Source organism: Macrotis lagotis, chromosome 4 (genome assembly GCF_037893015.1).
Source record: "Macrotis lagotis isolate mMagLag1 chromosome 4, bilby.v1.9.chrom.fasta, whole genome shotgun sequence".
In the NCBI taxonomy this organism is placed as follows: domain Eukaryota; kingdom Metazoa; phylum Chordata; class Mammalia; order Peramelemorphia; family Peramelidae; genus Macrotis; species Macrotis lagotis.
The window spans coordinates 208233343-208253988 of NC_133661.1; the positions used below are offsets into that span (position 1 = coordinate 208233343).

General features: G+C 36.4%; 1 protein-coding gene and 1 long non-coding RNA gene across 2 annotated transcripts in view; one reads left to right on the top strand and one right to left on the bottom strand.

Moving 5' to 3' along the window:
* NPAS3 (neuronal PAS domain protein 3) overlaps nucleotides 1–20646 on the bottom strand; it is a 1122614-nt gene that overhangs the window by 286131 nt on the left and 815837 nt on the right.
* Nucleotides 4130–20646, top strand: part of LOC141522175 (uncharacterized) — a 122709-nt gene continuing 106192 nt past the window's right edge. The window contains exon 1 of the long non-coding RNA XR_012478146.1: nucleotides 4130–4359. This is a non-coding gene — a long non-coding RNA (uncharacterized LOC141522175). The remainder of the gene's footprint in view (nucleotides 4360–20646) is intronic.

Below are 20646 nucleotides of genomic sequence, written 5' to 3' on the forward strand. Positions count from 1 at the left end.
AGAGAGAGAGAGAGAGAGAGAAACAGAAAGAAAATAAATCTCTACAAATCTCTACAATGTGTTATGATACAGACTCTGGACTCTAGGCCAGTAAAGAGATTTTTCTTTCTTTCCTTAAATGTGCATTTTTCTCCCTCTGGGCAGACACATTATTTCCAAGTTAGAGGGGAAGGTTACACATATTCCCTCAAGAGGAAAATATGATGATCAGAAAGCTGGGCTGAGAGAGCTCTGACTAGTCCTGAGTAAATTGTCAGAGATTCAGAGTTCAAGTTCTTGGCAATGTGCCCAACTGAATTGTGAGAGTTGGAAAAAAATCCTTACAAGTAACTTTTTACAAAATAATTAAGAGAGTTAAAGTGAAAGATCATTTTGTACGGAAAGTGGTCCAGAATGATCTGACAGGCCAGCTTTGAGGTGCCTTCCAAGCATCTCTCCCTGATTCTCCCTCCCAGGACTAGCCTACGGCTGCTATGGTTGCTGGAAAGAGGTCTTTTCCTGTCTGCCTCCCATTAGAACTTTGAACTGCTCAGGAGAAACAAATTCTTAAATGGGAACTTTATTTTTGCGTCCTTCCCATTCTAATTCTCACTAATGGGGTAACAAAAAAATTTCTTTAAAGTTCACAACCAACCAAAATGTTAAAGGGTTCCAGAAGAAAATTAGCATTAGGTCACAATTATTTTGAAGGGGGCAGTAAGGGAGAAAAGAAAGGCAAAACACATAGAGTAACTCTGAAAATAGGACAACTGCCCAGCAATGATTAAAATTAATGACAGGATACTAGAGACAGAAGGCAGTACAACATATAGATCAGGAGTCCAGTTCTGTCGTGGCTTCTCTAGGTCTCAGTTTCTTCCTCTGTAAAATGAGGGGTTTGGATGAGAGTCAAAGTCATCTCTCTATTCTAACATAATGTCATTTTATGAAGTGTCAAATAACCTGATTCAATTATGTCTGGACTAGCAGAAATCTCCACCCGTGAGAAGCAGCTGCTGAGAAAACTAAGTCATCCCCATTTCTAATGGACATACTAAAGACAGGTGAGGCAAAGGGGAGCAATTGATTCTTGGAAGAGTTCTGTTGTTAATGAAAGATTGAGCAATGAATGATCTATACCATTCCTAGATGATAAAGGTGACATGAACAAGGTGAAGAGGCAGTTGTCTTATTTTCATAGAGCTACTATCTTTCTGACTTGCTTTTCTTCTTTTTGCATCTTTTAAGATGCTTCATGATTTGAGTACTAATTTTCATACAGTGCTCTTGACATCTTGGCTGTGATTTTTGTTGTTGTTGTTACTACCTAGCTATCAATTTTCACATTAATGGCAAAGAGGGACATGTCTGAAAGATTACATAGGTTCCTGGGAAAGGTGGAACTGTTGGAGAAGACTGGATGGGAGCCCTTGCTATTTCTTTTGACTTAAATAAAACCTATCCTATTTTTTTTTTGTTATCCTAAGGCTGATTTTCCTAAAGAGAAATTGTGGGTGGGATGAAATGAGCCATTATCAAAAGCCTTTGTTTTTAAATTTGGTATTTGTTTCAGTACAGTGTAAGTCATAATTAGATAAAACGAATCTGTCAGTAAAGCAAAACAAAAGGCTAAAATAGTCAAGTTACCCTATGATTTGGTTGTTGGATGCATTGGGGGGAGGTAAGAGTGTGACACAGCTACAAAGAAAAAGAACTGGAATAATGGGGAAAGGAGGGGGCCGGAGAGGAGAATATAGGGAAGTTCTGAAAGCGATTAAAGCTTAAAACTGCACTTAGACTTGTTTTGCCCAGAAATATGCAGCTAAAACTCAAATAAAGGTTGTCTTTACCTGCAGGTTTGAGTGTGCATTGCACTTAAACAGAGTATTGACTCTTTGTGAACGTTGTATAAATTGAAAGAAATTATTTGATGCTACCAGTCCTTACGTCTTTCCTTGTGGCTCTAAGAATGATCATTTTGTGAACAAATTGAGAGCAGCAGTAGTAGCATAATGGAGGGTCTGTTGATAATTTTTATCTTCTTCATTAATCATCCTAGTGACTTCAAACAAATGAACTTCTATTTCGAGGTCTGAGCTCCTCACCTGTAAAGGAATTGAACCAGGAGCTTTCAAAGTTTTCTCTCAGCTCTAAAATCCTACAATTCGAAAAATCCCTATATCAACAGCTAGTACCAGCTAATCCTTATCTTGATCCTGCTGAGCCCTAGTTTGAACCATTGCACATTCTAGGAATCCTGAGGGCTTCAATATCTCCCACTGCCTTACTCATCAAAGTAATTAGTGAATTATTTTGGAATTTTCTGTCTATCATTCCCACATGAGAATTTGGATTTTAGGGGAAAAAATCAGCAACATCCAAAGTGGAGAATTAATCCAGGACACTCTAGGAAGCTAGATGAATAAAGCAAGTTCAATATACTCTCATCATGTCCTACAGAGCATAGGACATGGGATAATCATATGCCTCCAGGACTTAACAGCTCTAAGTTCCAGTTCATAGTTCTCTTAACTCTTCTCCCAATGATCCATCCCAGAAAAAACAACACTTGTTAAGATATTTCAGGAACAGGATTTATTTTCATTTTAACAGCTTTTTTTCCACACCTTGATTGAATTTGAGTAAAACAAAACATTAACCATTCTACTTAATATAACCTGTGGGAAGACTAGTTACTTTGTTCAAATGTTAATTGTTTGTATTTATTGTGTTTGTAATTAGTATCCAGAGTCATAACTAAGGAAAGGTAATTGGAGCTTTGTTTAAAGATATTGAAATTTAGAAGCTGCTAACTGTACTTGAATTCCTTTGGCTGCTTAAGTTTTATAGATACAAACAATTGAGTACTAGAACAACAGAAAAAATAGGAAACTCCAAGTTTCGTTCTTTATAGCACTCCATGTGAACTCATTAACCTGGTCCAACTCAGTTTCTATCCCCAACTGTGACTTCCCCAGAAATGCTTTCCAAGATGTATCCCAGATCTTTTCCTCCATGAGGATGTCTGTCCTGAAATCCAAGATTTTTCTTTGAGGTTTCCATATCCATTACCTTTTATTTTTAAAAAGTTGATTTTTTTTGTGCTACTTATGCATACAGTTTTATAGATTTCGCTTGGGTATCAAAATTGCTATTTACAGCTTTGATAATATATTCAAACACTTAATGTACTTTCAAGTGAGAGTCCTAAAAATCTCAAGGAAGAGGATTCCATATCTTTTTAAGAACAATTTTCAGAAAAACTCTGTAGTAATTGATAGTGGAAAAGGCAAAGGGGAAACTAATTTCACCTAATTTCAAATAGGGAAAACTAACAACATTATAATAATAACTCTAAGGATTGTAAAATGCTTTACAAATATGCTCATTTTATCCTCACAACAACCCTGAGAAATAGATGCTATTATTACTCCCATCTTAAAGATGAGGAAATTGAGGTAGACAAAGCTTCAATGACTTGCCCAGGGTTTGTATCTGAGGCTGGATATGAACTTATGTCTTCTGGACTCCAGTTCCAACTCTGTATACTATGCCACTTAGCCCCAGGAATTGCTTATTGAAAAATGACCAAAAAACCCCCAAACCTGGTGATTTCAGACAAGTTTCCAGAGGAATGCTAGAGGCAATTCACTGACACAATAAGTTGCAGAGAAGATGCCAACGTACAATGGCAGAGGAAGTCTCTTCACTGGGGATATTGCTCATTCTAGCCTAGTAGAGAAGCAAGACTTTGTTCTATATAAGGCAGAACCTTTTAGAGGATACTCTGAAGGAGGTTTCTGGGTTCATTGACCATCTACTTGGTTTTTGGTTATCTCCAAAAGCATCATTTCCCTATAGAGAAGCATGGCATAGAAGGTCAAGAACTCAGAATCACAAGCACCTGGGTGCATATTCTATCTCCGATATCCACTGATCATAGGATGCTCTGTCCTAAGCTTAACTTCTCACTAGCCTCACACAACCCTCTGAGAATCAAAGTTATGGGGACTTCGATAGATCTGCATGGTAGAACACTTTCCTCCCTGTAAGCTCCCAGTGCCAAAGAAATCACAGATCCTGACAACCAATGTGACTAAAACAAAACAAAACTAAACAAACAATAAAACCACCTCCTGGCACTCCACATTGAAGCAGCTAAGGAAAACATGGCAATTGTTCCCCAGCCTTGCAAAATCAGATTGCTGGTTTTATATAATATGAACCACAGAGCCCTTTGAACTGGGAAAAACCCAGGAAATTCATTTTACATTAAACCTGCAGATGAAGCCCAACAGGGAATTGGGAGGTGAAAAGCCAGACCATATCCACTCACTCATCTGGGGCTCTCCAATATTTCTGCTTTTCATGAATTTCAGGGTATGTGTTTTCTTTTTTGGGGGGGGGAGGTAGAGGGGAGGTTGGGAATGCGATCATAGAACAAAGGTGAGATATATTTCTCTGCAATATATTTTGAGGCTTGCAAAACAAAGGGTGATGCTTCTCATTAACAAACTGTGTCCTTTTCCTGAAGATAGGACAAGGCTGGATAAATGGGAGCCTTGGTATTATAGCTTTAGCTAACTTGAAGCAGACTGTGAATTTAATCACCTGATATCTATAAGACTAAATCAGGAGGAAATTCTTTCCTTAAAACAGTTTACAGATTTTCAAAAATTATCATCATTTAACCCTTGCAAAAAAAAAAAAAAACAAAAAAGAAAAACAACCAAAAAAATCAAAACATTATCAGTGGGTAGAATTAGACAAGAGAAGAGAAATCAAAGCATTAAAGTTCCTAAGATGACCCATGTATCGAAATGAAGGTCGGGATTTATATCTAAATAAAATCAAGCATAGTAAGTATATGCCGTGGTTTCAACCCTTTTCTGATACAAATTGTAGGAATTTCTTCAGGCTGTTAGATAAGCCTAGTAAAGAAAGGTAGTGCAAGTACTGCCCTTGGACTGAGGAAGACTTGGGTTCAAATTCTGCCTCAGACATTCCATAGCTGTGTGACCTGGATAAGTCATTTTTAGTCTCTCTGTGTCTTTTTTCACTTATTTGGAAAATGAAAGAACTAGATTTTATGATATCTAAGGCCTCTTCCTAGTGAAATCAGGAGTGAAGTGCTGAGCCTGGAATCAGGAAGATTCAACTTCTGAGTTCAAATCTAGCCCCAGTCACTTACTAGCTGTAAGATCCAAAGAAGTTACTTTGCCTTATTTACCTCATGTTCCTGTAAAATAAACTCAAGAAAGAAATGGAAAGCCATTCCTGTATACTTTCCAAGAAAATACCAAATAGGGTCATGACAAGTTGGAAGTGACTAAATGTCAAAAAAATCTCTTCTATCTTTAAACCAATGAACTATATAAAAAAGCAAGTCACCTAGGCTGGAAACCTCATAGTCAATCTTATTCTTATCATGGATTTTATCCCACAAATCCAATGTTCTGGCAAGTCTTATTGTTGCTACCTTCATGGTTTACATATATGTATATGCTCATATACACAGTTTTCTACCATGTAAATCTGTAAGGACTCCATAACTTAGATTCTGAGAGAATTGTAGGAGGGCAGTGAGAGATCAAGCTAAGTGGAGAGCATCACATAGTTCATGAATATCATATGTATGTATGTGTGTATATATAGATATATTCTCCCTTTTAATCTCTATCTCCTCCTATCTTCCCGTCCTCCCTCATTTCAGCTCAGGTCTCACCTTATGCGAGAAGTCTCCCCACTGCCACCCCCTTCTTTCTGGGACTACCTTCCATTTACACTGAATGTATAATTTAGTTTTTTGTATGTCTCCACCATAAAAATGAAAGGTATTTGAGAGTTGTTTTAATTGTTTTCAGTTTTGTCTGACTCTTCAGGCTTCGATTTGGGATTTTTTTTTGGCAAAGATATCAGAAAGGTTTTCCATTTCCTTCTCTAGATCATTTTGTCAATGAGGAAACTGATTAGCCCTGGTCCCATAGCTGGTAGGTGTCTGAGGCTAGATTTGAACTCAGGAAGATATCTTCCTGACTCCAGGTCCAGTGCTCTATCTACTATGCCACCTAACTGTGTATTTGAGAGTAAGGACTACTGTATATTTGCTTTCCTTTGTATTAATAGTGGTAAACAGACTAAATGTTTGTTGATTGACTGATAATGACAATAATAGCTACTATGTCTTAGTAGATAAATCTTAGGGAATTGACACCCAGAGATGGGTGAGATTTGAATCCAGGTTTTCCTGATACTATTTGCCTCTCCACCATAAATATATATACTTTCACAGAATCACAGAATTTCAGAACTGGAAAGAACTTCAGGGTCCACACCATAATCCGAAAAGAATCCCTACTACAACACATCCAACAAGTGGCCATCCAGCTTTTGCTAAAAGACCTCCAGGGAAGGGGAAATCAGTCACCTCCCATAGGAGCCTATCAAATTCTTGGCTAAATCTAATGGCTAGAACAGCTTACTTAGAATAAGCTTTTTTTTTTTTTTTTTTTTTTTTTTTTTCTTCCTTGCAACTTCAACTCATTGCTTTTTAATTCTGTTTTCTGGAACCAAAGAGAACAAGTTGGGTTCATCTTTCACTTTGATTTCATCAAGTTTTTGGCTAATAGGTGGATATATCAGCAAGAATTTCACTAAACTGAGGGTGCTGGTACCTGATTCTCTCTCTGCAAGAACAAAACCCAGAGACTTTCTCTTTTAGAGACAATGCATTTAAATCACAACTGACTTGGAGATGCAACTGATAGCACTAATGGTTCCTGCGTAAACCACCTTTAAGTTAGATGAAGTTTGCATCTGACTTCTAATTTGCAAATTGCATCTGCTTTACAGACCCTTTTTTACAGCAGCCTCATAATTAGAAAAATATAGCTTATATTTTTCTCAGTTCCTAAGTCATAAAAAACTGGTTTTATTTTTAAAATACTAATTACATGACAGAGAGAAGCCTCTAATTTCAGGGAATACACTCAATGAAGACAAATAATTTGTAAGCAAAGTAACAAAATTTTTCTGGTGACAGAAAAATTATGTGCTACTTTAGTCAAATTTATTAAACAAACACAGTTTTGCTAAAAATGCTACTTTTCCCTGCGCTTTCGACTCATTTCAGATTCTCCAGTTAGTGGGTGGGATAGTTAGGTGGTGGGTACTGGACTTTGAGTCAGGAAGACTCATCTTCCTGAGTTCAACTATGGGCTCAGACTTGGGCAAGTCACTTAAGCTTGTTTGCCTCAGTTCCCTCAGTTCCCTCAGTTCCCTTGTTTGCCTCCGGTTCAATGAACTGAAGAAGGAAATGGCAAACTGTTCAGTATCTTTGCCAGGAAAACTCCAAATGAACTGAAAATAACTGAAAAACAACTGAACAACAGAACAAATCAGTGAATGACTCTTTAAAGTAACCACTTCATGATTGGGACAGAATTATTATTATTATTTGCAGTAAAACTCATTTTGGACATTTTACCTCTTCTAGATCATAAGGAGTTAGTCTAAAGTGACAACATCTCCTTGAGAATGGATTTTCTTTAATTTCATATCATATGGATCCTCAAAGATATTATCATGCAACAAAATGAGCTGCTTTTGGAAACTGAAAACCAAATTGTAAAGGGAGATTTACACAGTGATATAATTCCAATAGATGATAAGAACAAAATGACAAGAAATTTCTGCCTTTGTGAGGAGCCCTCTCCCTCTCCCTTTTTTCTTCTAATGGATAAAGTTCTGTATTACAATTATTTACATAGTACAAGTATTTTCCTAAGTGTCTGGTGTCATAAGTACCTCATCCTGGGATGTTAAACGATCATTAGAAAAAACATATTATAACATTTGCCAGGAACTGGGATGTCTGCAGCATCACAAAGAGAAAAGGCAAGGTTTCACAGTGTGATCTTCCCTTATTTATCTGTGAATGAATCTATAAATAGAGAATTAATCAAGGAGAAAACAAGTTTTACTATGAAAGAAATCATATTCAAAAATAGAAGTCCAGTAGAATTAGAGGTCAAAGGAGGACATTACACATAATTTCCTTTAAACTATGGGTTATTTCAAAACCTTCAACTTGAATAACATAGTAACTAAAATCTATTAAGCAGAAATATGATTTTTTGGTGGAAGAATATCAAAGGAATTCAAGCAGGTAAACCCTGATGTACAAGGACTTTAGTTTTTATGATGTTTTGACATTCCACCATTAAGTTTCTCATAAGAGAAGTGCATTTCCAAATGATAAAAAAGGGGGGGGGGGCTCAATTAAAGAATAGAACTAAATTCTGTAATAAAGTACAAACATTCTCTGAGGGCAGTTAATAATCTTACAACAAATTTTGCTGAATTTGGAGTCAAAGGACCTGGTTTCAAATTCTGACTCTGCTTCTTACTAAATTTCTTAACATCTAGGAACCTCATTTCCTCGCTCTGTAAAATGACAAAGGGAATGGATTAGATTATCTATAAAATTCCTTCTAGCTCTGCATACTAGGTATGTTCATCAGATTCTGGCCATATCTGGGCAGCTAGGTGGCACAGTGGATAGAGTACCGGCCCTGGAGTCAGGAGTACCTGAGTTCAAATATGGCCTCAGACACAATAATTACCTAGCTGAGTGTGTGGCCTTGGGCAAGCCATTTAACCCCATTGCCTTGCAAAAAAAAAACTAAAAAAAAAAGAATCTGGCCATATCGAATACAAAGAATTTGATTAATGCTGGGAAATGACTCAGGTTTTTAAACTGTGACCCTGGGCTTATCTTAAATTTTATATGACATTTTGATCCTCCCAGTTCTATGACTTTATGATGATGGAGTTATTTTTCATTTTTCCCCCTTTGCAACCTTCCTTGATGTGCCTTCCTATCCCCATATAATCCAATATTGAACATCTATTTTTTCTATACTATCTCTCTGATCCTTCACAAAATCCTGAGAGGCAAAAACCACAAAAAAGGCTTTGCAAACTATCATGCTTTGCAAACTCTATCTGTGGTCTTAAAACAACGTCAGTAGAATTTTAGTACTGGCAATTCTTATCATGATTGTAAGAGTTTGAGAATGGTAGATTGAAAAAATTTTGTTTTCAATGATCCAGCCTATTTAAGTATAGAGAGGTTCATCACAAGTAGACTGACTGCACAGTGATGAATACTTTGGACATCTATGAAAAGAAAATATTACAATGGTGATTCCTCTCCCCCCCTTTACTCACACCCCTTTCTACTGTGTGGTCCTTCTATCTCTGCAGTGATGCAAAAGTGAATAAGGTGGAAAATATACACAAGCATGACTTAGGAAGAAGGCATAAGAAAGTTCAATTACTTGCAGGTTTCTCGGGTACACCAAAGCTTTAAAACAGGAATACTCATCTCTCTCTGATCTGCTCTAGTCTTTTGAATTTCATGGCTATCATTTTGCTCTAATCTTTCATCAATTCGACATTAGCCCTTTAATTTAGATACTGCTAGAATACAGTGGCTTCAAGAACTGCTTTTGATTCATCCCTTATGAACAAGTTAAAATATGTCATATATATACATACATACATGTATGTAAAAATATGGAGAGAGAGAGAGAGAGAGAGAGAGAGAGAGAGAGAGAGAGAGATTTATAGTCCCCGTTCTATGAAATTTAAAACCCACTGGATATCAGAACAACCTATTACCCCCACTAAAATATTATCTCCTAACTACTATGACTTCTGCTTAGAAGTCCCTTTTTAAGTCTTAGACCATAGTTTTCAAGTATATCTTCCTCCTCCCCATTTCTTTAACCTATGACCCCATGAGTTTCAAGTAGGTTCTGAAAATGGGCTGTGTCTTTTTCCTTATATGTTTTTACTTCTTAATTCTCTTCTGACCAGGTGCTTTTTCTATATTTTTACAAGATCTCTTCACTTTGAAGGGCTTTCTAGACTAAGCATAGACCCTTTCCTTTAAATTTAACCCATGATTTCTTTAATTTCCAAACTTACTATTTTAAATGGTCATCTAATGCCTGCAATCTCCTCACTTAACCAGATCATTAAGTCTTTGTAGGTTCCTTTTACTTAAATCCAGATACTCTTATTTCAAATAAATTCTTATACCACTTTTTAGGGGTTTAAATAAAAAAAAGCATGGGCAGAATGGAATGAAAAGAGAATATTTTTCTCCAGAAGAAATAACAAATTTGCCTTGTTCCTAAAACTCCTGCTAGATTAAGCATTAATATTTGATATGCAGGCAGGCCATCTCTTTTCAGTCTATATCAGCTCTTTTACTGAATTATACTATATATGTATATATATATATGTACATATATATATATATATATATATATTTGTAGTGTGTTGAAAGCTACCCAAATCTTTATTAAAAGAAAACTAAGCTACCCACTTATGCCAAGGGAGAATTTTAAAGTTGCCCCAAATTTATTTCCCATCTTGAATCATACTAAAAATTTTCTCTCCTGACTTCAAACTCCCCCTACTTCCTAACTTCCCTATGAATTGCAGTTTTCAGTTCTTGTTTTTGCTCACCCCCAAACACATACTGCCGTGCCTGTTGATGATTTGCTTAGCAGCTCTCAACACACTGAACAGGGCAGGTTGCTGGTTTGTTCTACTGAAGACTTTATTACTCATCTGCCACTGAGCGTGACTGTGATATAATTCATTGCATTTACCCCCAAACCAAATCCAAACCAAAAATGGCTTCTTATGTAGTGTTAGGAATTGGGGGTGGGGGTGGAGAAAGCCAGGTGCTTTATTGTTCAATATCTTGTCAGCGGCTCATAAAAATAAATTAATTCTCTGAGGGCAGGGAGAGTGTTTTCTGAAGTGATATGTACAGAGCCCAGCACTCTTCTGGGGCTGAAGGCAGATTTCTTCTTACAGTTATTTCTGTTAATGATGATGATAAACTCCAAACCTAAACATAATATCTACCTTTTAGTAATAATGTAATAGAGCTAATACTTCTTCCTTTGAAGCATACAGTAGCAAAGAGAGTCCCCTGCTTTTGGAATGCACATATTTTTCAGCTATAATTAACTAGTCCACTTAGCCATCGTCATCCCTTTAGACATCTGACACTCTTCATTTTACATGCCCATTTGTATAGTCTGATTTAAGGTTTGGTCCTCTTCTTTCCATTAAATGTAAGCTTCCAGATCTATCGCACCTGTTCTATGAATCCTGATTTAACTGTTTTTCTGTCATGTGAAAAATTAGTTTATAATATCCATAGTGAATTCTGCATTTCCCTATGGATGGAACCTGGGTGGGTGGAGGAGTCCTGCTTCCAAACACAGGCAGTGGACCAAAAAAGGAGAGGATGGATGACAGTGGTCTCCCCAAATGCAAGGGTGAGGATAAAGCATGCCTTCAAAGAGCTTTCACTGCTGTTCTTTGTTTTCTACAATTTAGACAAAACCAAACAAGCAGCATGTGGGAAGTGAGCCACGGTGTATCAATATTTATGCATCTTGGAATTTACAAATGCAGCAAAGCCTTATGCAAATGCTTAAGCAACTCCTATTTCTCTATGCAGCAATATTTCAATCATATGGTTTTTACAAAAGGTTACACATTTTTTTCTTGTTCTGGACCACTTTTCTTAAAAGCTAGAATAATTACTAAAAACAAATACTAAAAGCAACTGGGGGAGGGGGGTGGATAGAAGACCTGATAAGAGATGGGAAGACCTACAGCTTCAGATCATACTAGCCTTGTGACCCTGGGTATGTCATATAACTTCCATCTTAGTTTTCTCAATTATAAAAATGGAGGGGATGACAGCATTTACTTACTGAAGTTATTATGAGGATCAAATGAATATAAAGTACTATCCCTAAAGTACAATATAAATGCATTATAATGCAAATAAATTATCCTGTAGAAAACCCCCAAATCATTTCACTTTGTTGAAAGGGACACAATTATTTTTATTCACTTCTCCCCTCAGGCCTCATTCTGAGGGAAAGAATTTTTTGTTTTGTTTTGTTTTTTCTTTTATAAAGTGCTTTACAAATCTATAAAGTGTTAGTTTAATGATTTTGGTTGTTGGTTGTTGACTTGCATTAGGACTTCTCCTGACCCTATCTGGGATTTTCTTGGTAGAGATAATGGAGGATAATGCCTCCATTTGAAGTAAATGGAGTTTTCTGTTTCCTTCTTCAGCTCATTTTTATAGATGAGGAAACTGAGGCAACCAGGGTAAAATGACTTGCCCAAGTTCACACTGCTATTAATATCTGAGACCAGATTTGTATCTGAGACCAGTTTTGATCTTTGGTCTTCTTGACTCTAGACCTGGCACTCTATAAAAATTGTGCCACCTACCTTCTCACATATATTCCTCTTTATCTATTTTATATTTTAGGCAAATTGGGTTTCTATCTCACTTCATTTATTTCACACTTTTTGTGTCTTTGCATAGGCTGTTTCCCCATACCTGGAATGTATTCCTTTCTTATGTCTCTTAGATTTCCTATCTTTCTTCAAAACTAAGTTTTAAGTACTTCACTACATAATTTCATTTCATTAAATACCTCCTATTTAATTCCTTTTCCAATCATTTCAGTTATTAATAAGTTACAATTCAGTTACTAATCCACCCCCTGATTACTATTTGTATACTTCTCTGTATGTATAAGTTCCCTAATAGAATATAAGTTCCTTGAAGACAGGGTGATGTTTTTTGTCTCTGAATCCTCACTCCTAGAACAGTGCCACAACATACTGTGGGGAGGTACTTCATAAATGCTTTCTGAATGAATAAACAAATGAATGGCTAAAATATTGAAATGAGGGAAATAAGAGACTTCTTTCACAGTGACATGCTTATCCATTAATTAGGTGCTTTCCCTGTGTTCATCAACAGGTTAAGTTTCCCCACCAATTTTAAATAGTTCTGCTTGGCCAATTTTCAGGTCTGTCAAGGAAAGTTGAGCCTAATATTCCAGTGTCATGTGTATAGCCATCTGTGTAGAAACAAAATCAAGTTTAGACAGCTTTTATCTTGCTAAGGTTCAGCTATTTTGATGTGTGGGCTGACTACCATGGTTTAGAAGCACAAATAGATTCCCGTGTTTGGAGCTAGTAGAACACGGGCAGCTTCTTTGAAACTGTGTCCCCCAAGTATTGACAAAATAATTAAAGCAACTTTGGCCACCTTTGGGAAAAACACAACAAAAATCTTCCTAACATGGGTCATGGGTTTTTTTTTCCTCTCAAATTTAAATAGAGATCAAAGGGATTTTCCTTTGTTTTTACAGGAAGAAAACTTTGAGCAGGCAAGCTGTTTTGTTTTATAGTCTAACTGATTACTTCTCCAGCCTATAAAGAAATAAGGCAGCAGATACTATACTTCCTTGGGTCACTAAGGTTTACAACACATGCATATGCAGGCAGGTATGGGCTAGCGTTTAAAATGTTCTTGCATTTAAACCTTCTGGATGACCTTCAGGCATTTAAAACACATCTGGTCTTCACTGAAGCTATATTTCTTCCTTTTTTTTTTCTTTTTATGACTACTCTTCTTACTACCTCCTAGAGTTCTTGTGAGGCTTAAGCAAGATAGTGGATGTAAAGACATTTCATTAATGGTAGAATGATACAGAGATATATGGCATCATTTTTGTTGGCATTATTATAATTATTTCTATTCTAATCCCCAGCAAAGTCTCTTCCTTCTCAAAATTGATCTTTTTTTAAATTGTTTTATTTTGAATTTTACAATTTCCCCCTAATCTTGCTTCCTTCCTTCCACCCCCTACAGAAGGCAGTCTGTTAGTCTTTACATTGTTTTCATATTATACATTGATCTAAACTGAATGTGATGAGAGAGAAATCATACCATAATTGATCTTAATATTAAATTGGAAGTGTCTTTTTTATAGAAGGTTGCTAGCAAACTAGTTATCCAGTGAAACTGAGATACTGGCTTTTGACAAACTCATTGATAACTTAGTGATAATAATAACTAACATTCACACAACACTTTATGGCTTATAAGGTGCTTTACAAATATTATCTCAATTTATATTTCCAACAGTCTTTGGAAACTGACTTTTTTTATCCCTGTTTTACAGATGAGGAAACTGATGAGGTAACTAATTGACTTGCTAATCATCACATAGTTGATAAGAAGTCATATTTGAGCTCCAATCTTCCTGATTTCAAGTCACTTAGCTTTAATTTAAGAAACATTCATTAAGTCTTACCATGTCCCAGACACATAGTGTACTAATTGCTGGGGATAGGAATAAAAAAAAATAAAAATAGTGCCTGCCCTCAAGGAGCTTGCAGTCTAATCATGGAAGACAGAAAAGGAAACTAATAAGCAAAACTGAAGGAACTCTAGGATGAGCCTAGCATCTAGGGGCAGAGAGGGCAATGATATTAATGGAGTCAAAACCACCATGGGTGCTAATGGAAAATGAAGAGTATTAAGTTGATAGTTTTATCCCTTTGATGATGATGTTTGTCCTTTGTTCTTGAAGAAGATTGTGACATCAGAGAGGTGATGCCTTGACCAGCACATGGACTGGATTTGAGAGAGAGGGTACTGTGCTAAGTCACTAGCCTCATTTTCTCCTCCAGAGCCATCTGGGTCTAATAGCCAGGTATAAATCAGGATGACTGGAGATGGTCCTGGATGCAAGACAATCAAGGTTAAGTGACTTGCCCACTGTCACATATCTATTAATTATCAAGTATCTGAGGTTGGATTCAAACTCCTGTCCTGACTTCAGGGCCAGTGCTCTATCCACTGGGCCACTCTAGTTGCCTCACTCAGTCCCTTTACCCAATTGACAAAGAAGGCCTTAAGATCGACCATTATAGTTCTTCAATGGAGATTCTATGAGTCCAAAAGTGTTTCAATTCACCATTTTCTTCAGAATTTTTCGGACTCTCTGAGTGAGTAAAGATTAAAGACATTGATAAATATAGAAAAAGGGAGTTTGGTGGTGCAGTATATACTTGGAATCAGGAGTTCAAATTCTGCCTCAGACATTTACTAGCCGTGTGACCCTGGGCAAGTCACTTAACCCTTTTGTCTCAGTTTCCTCATCTGTAAATTAGAGAATGAAATGGAAAGCCAGTTGAGTATCTCTGCCAAGAAAACCCCCCAAAGGGGTCACAAAGAGTCAGGCAAGACTGAAAACAAGTAAACAAGAAGAATAATTCTGGCTGTTCTCACTCCTCAGTAGATATACTATACATTGAATATACTTAAAGAAGGTTATTTGGAAGGAGCATTGGACTTGGAGTCTAGCCACCATGTACAGATGTCTGGGGACAAACAACTAGCTTTCTTTCTTTCAAGATGTGGAGAGATTATAATCTGTGTCTGTGAAACTGTGTGAAACTGTGAAACTGACAGCAGCTAGAGATCTTTTGAAGTATCATTATTGTTACTCCATCTTTCTTACTAAACACAGATACACACATACGCACAGACACACAGACACACCAATAGTAATTAGTTGTAGGAATATAATAAATGCTTATTGATTTGTCTTGACAATGTATTTCCTTGACCTATGTTGAATAAAATAAAACTCAAAAGGGAATGATACTGATGAACTGGCCTTGTTGGCTAAACAGACAATATGAAAACATTCCTTGCCCTCTTCCTCCCTCCCTTTTTCTCTGTCTTTGTCTCTGTACCTGTCTGTTTCTCTGTACTTGTTTCTGTCCATCTGTCTCTTGGTTTCTCTCTCTGTGTGTCCGTCTTTGTCTCTCTCTGTCTGTCCCAGTCTCTCTCTCATACACACAGTCCTCAAAACATGTGCATTTTGTATATTAGCATATCTTTACATTTTTGTCTCTTCTAGTAGAATACAAGCTCTTTGAGTACAGGGATGATTTCATTTTTGTCTTTGAATCTCTATCACTTAACACAGAGCCTGGTTTATAATAGGCATAGTAAACACTTTTTGATTGACTGATTGATCACTTAGTTTCCTCCAAGCCCTTACAATCTCTGATTCTTACTTATTCTCTCTGGAATATAGGGAAAGTGATTCATCAGTCAAATTCTGACCAGGCAGGGCAGCATTACTGAAGACAGGGAAAGGGAACTTTAAATTGTTACTAAGACAATGGCACAAGGAATACAACCTTTACTGTTCGTATTCAACAAATCATTTATTTCATCTATCCATACTAGGAGGAAAGAATTTCAGTGGCAGGTAGAAAATGGAGAGTCAATCTAGACTGTGTGCTGAAGAAAAATGAATTTTTTCTCACAGCTTTTTTATCTTAAGTTTTTTTTAACTCCCCAAGGACAACAGGAAACTGTTATTATCATTGTTAAAGACAACAATAGGAGATGACTAAACAAACTGTGGTGCATAAATTTAATAGAATATCATTTTCCATTAAGAACCAAATGGATAGGAAAAATACAGAGAAACCAGGAAAAATATATATGAAGTGATATAAGGTGAGGTAAGCAGAACTAAAAACACCATATGCAAAGTACAACACATTATAAATGGAAAGAATGACAAAAGAGTGCTGTAAAATTATGATGACAATTATAAGCCTGCTCCTTTCCAGAGGTGGGGGCATTACATATGTGGAATACCAGATGTAATGTTGAACTAGATTAATGTATCAGTCAGTTTCTCTAACCTGTTTCTTCTTTTTTTCCCTTTGTTATCAGTAATGACTCTGGAGGGGGAAGGGGAAAGGGAAGGATATATTGGAAATTCAGGTGATATAAAAGCAATAGATTCCAATAAAAAATTTTCTTTAAAAAAGAGAGATACTGACTAATAAAAAGGAAAGAATATTGTTCTACTGTTCTAGGTGAAAGGAGATCTGACTTGTGGAAATCATTCTCTTATGACCCTGTGACAATAAATTGTCAAACTTCTTAGGACTTTAGTTTCTCTCTCTGTCAAAAGGGGATTAAAAATACAGTTCTTGTTCTTCCTACCTCATAGGATTAATGTAAGCAGATCAGTTAAAACATGAGAAAAGACTTTGAGAGATGTAGAGCAAGTCAAATCTGAACCCAGGGTTTCCTTATTATCTCTGAACCATACAACAAAGGATAAACAAATATTTTTTAAACAATAAAGCAATAAACTTCTACAAACCCCATTTAAGCAGAGCAAATTAATGACTGATCAACAGCTTTAGAAGAGAGATGGGGAAGAACTGTTTTAAAAAGTTTGTCATAGGGGCAATCTGGAGAAATGTAGGTAATTCAGTATAACTATTTCTAAAAGTGACAAGAAGGAGACATGCCTTGGAAAAAAAACAATCCCTGTGCTTCTGATTGGGGGGAATTACTTCACTTTGGCAGTGTTGTAATTTTAATTGGAGAACACCATTTTTTGTGATGTTTCTTGTGTGCACAAATTAGATCTGAATGTAAGTGGCCCAAAGTTTCTTAGCTATTGTATTTGCTGTTCACATTGTGACAAGTAAAAGCTTTACCCTCTGGCTTGGGACCTGCAAATTGAAAAGCTCAGGTGACAATAGTAGTTGGCATTTTCTTTTAAGAAAGATTAACTTGAAACATGATTCTTCACCCCCAAAACACTCATTGTCCATTCCTACCTCCCGACTATCCCCAGGCAAGGGGGAAAAAAATTAAACCTAGGGAAAAGGCAACTCAGTCCTAATTTATCTGCTTAGAAGTCCTCTGAGGGTCAACATTCTATTCTTTATTTGTATCCGTGATTTCAGAAAAATACATGACTTCAAACCAAAGTAGTGTAGGTAGTTGGGGTAGGAATCTAAACAGAATGGCAGGTAATGTTTGATTTTGTGCTCATCTTCCAGATTTATGACACAGGAGGGACATTTTCAAGTGGACTTCCCTGAGCATCATGTTAAGAAATAAATAAATAAAGGCAAACATCTGAAGCCTGCCCTCATCCATTGCAGAAAGGGCTATTTCAATTTTTGTTTTATTTATTGAGAGCTCCGTCCCTCTATCCTTCCTTCTCTCTTACTTAATGTACAGAGCCAAGTTATTTCCCACTGCCACCACTGCAGGAGCTTTTTAAATGATTCAAGGAAGTATAGCTTTCATTTCCGTTTGTGCCCTCCAGTCTGTTTATACTGGTCGATACACTTGTCTGAAAAATATAATGGATTAGCACATCATTCAACAAACTAGTCAGAAGGCAAGCTCAAGGCGACAGACACCCAAAAGTAAATTACAGTCAGTGGTCGGGGTAGGCCATGCCTAGAGCGAGGAAACATCCTATCAGTAGAAAACCTGCATTCTGGGAGAATGGGAGTGGAACTGAAAGGGATGAAAAATTCTCACTCAAATATAATAAAACAATCAGCCCTATGAATTTGGATGGTACCATAAACTGTTTGCTTGATGACAACTAGCAGGAAAGAAATCTAGTACTCCGAACCATCTGAGACACCTCAGTCTGAAACAGATAGTGATGATGTTTGATTCATGTAAAAGGGTCACCATTGCAATCAGACATCTCAGGGCTTATTTTATACAAACAACATATTTTTAAAATGCCAGTTTGCCAAAAGGTACTTATATACACCAGAAAAACAAAGAAACAAACAAAAAGTGTGGATGTGTCGGGGCCAGCAAGGAGGAAGAAAACAGTGTGCCTGTACACTAAAGAAAAAAAGAAAATCCTAACAAAACAAAAACATACAGGAAAAACTCCATGCCTAAGATTTGGAAAGGACATTTTCTACACTACACTAAAGGAAGACCTGGATATTTCAGATGTTGCAATTGCTAAAGATCTTATTCCTGATAATTAAATTAAAAAACATTAGCCAGAGACTAATTTAAAAAGTTGAAGAGCATTTTTTTTGTCATTTTTCTTTACTTTTCTTTTTGTTAAAAATTCCATGTTATCTAAGCTTGTATTATAATTGTTCTCCAAATACATTTCCTCAAGAATGTTCCTTGCATTGCTTGAAAGGGGAAGAGATAGAAGAAATAGTGAGATAATAATAACAATATTAATAATAATAATTTAATGTAGACTATATTTGTGTGGAAATAGTTCCTATGGGTAGGGATTATTTAGTTTTTAAATTCTGATTTTTTTCGTATGTCCATTACCTGGCTTTTAATAAAATGTTTGTCAGTGAATGATTAGCACTTTGATTTTTCTCCTAACCAAAACTTTGAGATAGATAGTAACGTTATACCCTTTTAACATACAATGAAACTAAGTCGGAGAAAAGCAAGGTAGTTTTCTCATAGTCTTGAAGAAAGTCAGGTCTCCTGACTTCTCAAATCCAGAACCTTTTCAATGATTAAACAGTGTCACAGAAATAATAAAAAATAAAGCTTTCAGCTAACATTTATGTAGTACCTTAAGGTTTACAAAATATTTCATAAATCTTTCATTTGATCCTCATATAAATTCAATATCACATGAATTTATTTAAAAAGTAATCAAGTCAATAGATTTCATAATATTGAATTCTATCAATTTGTATTTGTATTCCCCATGTCCAAAAAATACAGATATGAACAACGATATGTCTTACCTTCAAGGAGTTTACCTTCTTTTAGAAGAAACATCTCACAAGTAAACATAAAACAAGTGAGAATATGATGCAGGCAATAAAGAGATATATACAATATACAATATGAGTCGGGGAAATCTGAGGCGTAAGAAATCATTTCTACCTGGGAAGAAAGAGGGAAGTTTAGGTACATTTCATGGAGGGGGCAACACCACAACTGGGTCTAGAAGAAAGGGAAGATTTCAATAGGCAGGAAGGAAATATAAAGCAGCCATTGGGGGTAGCCTTGTTATGAATCTGCCACAAAATTGTGAGATAGCAGAGTGAAATGAAGAATCACTAATAATCTAATTTGACTGAAGGTGAGTAATATGAAATAGATTTGAGAAGCTCTGTTGGTGCCATATTGTACAGGTTTTAAAAACTATGCTGAGGAGGTCTTATTCTTATCATCTCAGGAAAAGGGAGTCACCGGCTGTTTTTTAGTAAGGAAGTGACTTGATTCTTGGGAATATCACTATAGCAGTTGTGTGATGAATAGAGAAAATGGAAGGGAAGATACTATTTGGGAGAGAATCTCATAACCATATCGCCTATCTCTCAAAAGAACTTCAAACTATTAAAAATTATATGAAAGTGATCTAAGTTACAAGAGGAATGCAAATTAAAACAATTCTGAATTTTATCTTGGATCCAGAATCCTTTCAAAAGTGAAAAAATAGGGGCCACTAGGTGGCACAGTAGATAGAGCACCGGCCCTGGAGTCAGGAGTACCTGAGTTCAAATAGGACCTCAGACACTTAATAATGACCTAGCTGTGTGGCCTTGGGCAAGCCACTTAACCCCATTGCCTTACCAAAAACAAAACAAAACAAAAACTAAAAAGTTAAAAAATAAAGAATTAACAATAGTGAATAATAAAGAAAGGGACATTGCAGAAGAACTAGGTGGGATGTGTGTCAACTGCTTTTATTTTTGCAAGGCAACAGGATTATTAAGTGATTGCTCAAGGTCGCATAACTAGGTCATTATTAAGTCTGAGGTCAGATATGAACTCAGGTCCTCCTGACTCTGGGGCCAGTGCTCTATCCAATTCACCACCTAGTTGCCCTTCACTGTGCCACCTAGCTGCCCCTGGGACATTTACTTCTTAAAGGCAATGACAATAGGAAGCCT